Source organism: Anopheles gambiae (genome assembly GCF_943734735.2).
Source record: "Anopheles gambiae chromosome X unlocalized genomic scaffold, idAnoGambNW_F1_1 X_unloc_32, whole genome shotgun sequence".
Taxonomy (NCBI): Eukaryota; Metazoa; Arthropoda; class Insecta; order Diptera; family Culicidae; genus Anopheles; species Anopheles gambiae.
The window spans coordinates 12,501-15,000 of record NW_026902640.1 but is presented as its reverse complement, the minus strand read 5'-3'; positions in this window follow the sequence as shown (position 1 = coordinate 15,000).

Sequence of the window (2,500 nt, the reverse complement as noted above, 5' to 3'; positions counted from 1 at the left end):
TTGCGATTCGTGTTTGCATTACACTACATTGAACTATTCCAACTTGTTTATCCGCATGGCGAACATTTGCTGCATTGAACATTTAAGTTCCACTTCGCTCTCCCCTACGTGGGTCTGAGCTTCGCTCTCAGGGAAAAAATATGCCACATTTGGTAGGGAAACCCGGTTTCATCACGCTATGTGCCCTGCACCACCGGCTTAGCGTGAATCCTTCGAGTTTCCCTAAGAAGTTCGATTGGTCTTGCAGAGTTTAAAGACAACGAAGCTTAGTTTCAAGCAAGGATTTAATATACGCGTATTAAAAACCCTTAGCTGTTACAACTTTTATGCTTGAAACCATCGCAACGAAGTCTTTGGGTCCGTAGACCCGTGATGTACTGCTCCAGGAAACGTTTTGAAAGGGTGGAAACTCAAAATCATAGGTTAAGATCATCGGCAGAACCCACCAGACACCACTTTTGCTTCATAAGTTCGGCCTATAGTCATATGACGATTTTCATCGGGGAGGGGACGTATGACCCAAACGGGGGCTTATATGACCCACGGACACTGCAAACCATGCTCCTACGACTAAATAGAGGTTAAAACTACGATTTGGTGAAATCTTCATTTTTGACCTCGAAGCAAGGTACCTTCCCTATAGTAGGCAATGAGTAAATGATCATAATCCCAGGAGGGCAAAAAATGGGAACCCGAGAGGAAAGCGCTGTTGGCGCGCCTAAGCTAGTGGCCCGTAGAGTAAAAAGGGTACCCCCAACAAAGTTGTCGTTTGACGTTCTGGTTGCACTTTTTATCATCTAAAATCAGTTTTCTACACGTTTTGAGGGGTTTTAGCAAAAAAAAAATTTTCGATTACTCGAGCTCTCTGGCCCGTTCGGTGCACATTTTTGAAAAAAGCTAGGGAGCTGCCCCTAGGTTCGGGGTGTCACAAAATGTTGAAAAGTGGTCGAAAAACCACTATCCAGAATCGGATGTAGAATCATTAGACGAACTTAAAATTGTTCTACGACACCCAGCTGCGACGTTTAGTATTCGAGTTATGGCCCGTACCAGGTCTGACCGAGCAATTTTTGTTCCGCGCACTTTGTGCACCGTACACGTTGATGTTTGTATGAAAAAGTACCCTACCTAGGGACGCGTAGAGCAAATTTGTACCCCCGGGCATGTTGTCGATTGACATTCTGGTTGCACTTTTCATCATCTAGGGTGCGTTCCTGACACGTTTTGAGGGGTTTTAGCAAAAAAAAAAATTTTCGACTACTCGAGCTCTCTGGCCCGTTCGGTGCACATTTTTGAAAAAAGCTAGGGAGCTGCCCCTAGGTTCGGGGTGTCACAAAATGTTGAAAAGTGGTCGAAAAACCACTATCCAGAATCGGATGTAGAATCATTAGACGAACTTAAAATTGTTCTACGACACCCATCTGCGACGTTTAGTATTCGAGTTATGGCCCGTCCTAGGTCTGACCGAGCAATTTTTGTTCCGCGCACTTTGTGCACCGTACACTTTGATGTTTGTATGAAAAAGTACCCTACCTCGGGACGCGTAGAGCAAATTTGTACCCCCGGGCATGTTGTCGATTGACATTCTGGTTGCACTTTTCATCATCTAGGGTGCGTTCCTGACACGTTTTGAGGGGTTTTAGCAAAAAAAAAAATTTTCGACTACTCGAGCTCTCTGGCCCGTTCGGTGCACATTTTTGAAAAAAGCTAGGGAGCTGCCCCTAGGTTCGGGGTGTCACAAAATGTTGAAAAGTGGTCGAAAAACCACTATCCAGAATCGGATGTAGAATCATTAGACGAACTTAAAATTGTTCTACGACACCCATCTGCGACGTTTAGTATTCGAGATATGGCCCGTCCTAGGTCTGACCGAGCAATTTTTGTTCCGCGCACTTTGTGCACCGTACACTTTGATGTTTGTATGAAAAAGTACCCTACCTAGGGACGCGTAGAGCAAATTTGTACCCCCGGGCATGTTGTCGATTGACATTCTGGTTGCACTTTTCATCATCTAGGGTGCGTTCCTGACACGTTTTGAGGGGTTTTAGCAAAAAAAAATTTTCGACTACTCGAGCTCTCTGGCCCGTTCGGTGCACATTTTTGAAAAAAGCTAGGGAGCTGCCCCTAGGTTCGGGGTGTCACAAAATGTTGAAAAGTGGTCGAAAAACCACTATCCAGAATCGGATGTAGAATCATTAGACGAATTTAAAATTGTTCTACGACACCCATCTGCGACGTTTAGTATTCGAGATATAGCACTTTGTAGGTCTGACCGAGCAATTTTTGTTCCGCGCACTTTGTGCACCGTACACTTTGATGTTTGTATGAAAAAGTACCCTACCTAGGGACGCGTAGAGCACATTTGTACCCCCGGGCATGTTGTCGATTGACATTCTGGTTGCACTTTTCATCATCTAGGGTGCGTTCCTGACACGTTTTGAGGGGTTTTAGCAAAAAAATTTTTTTCGACTACTCGAGCTCTCTGGCCCGTTCGGTGCAC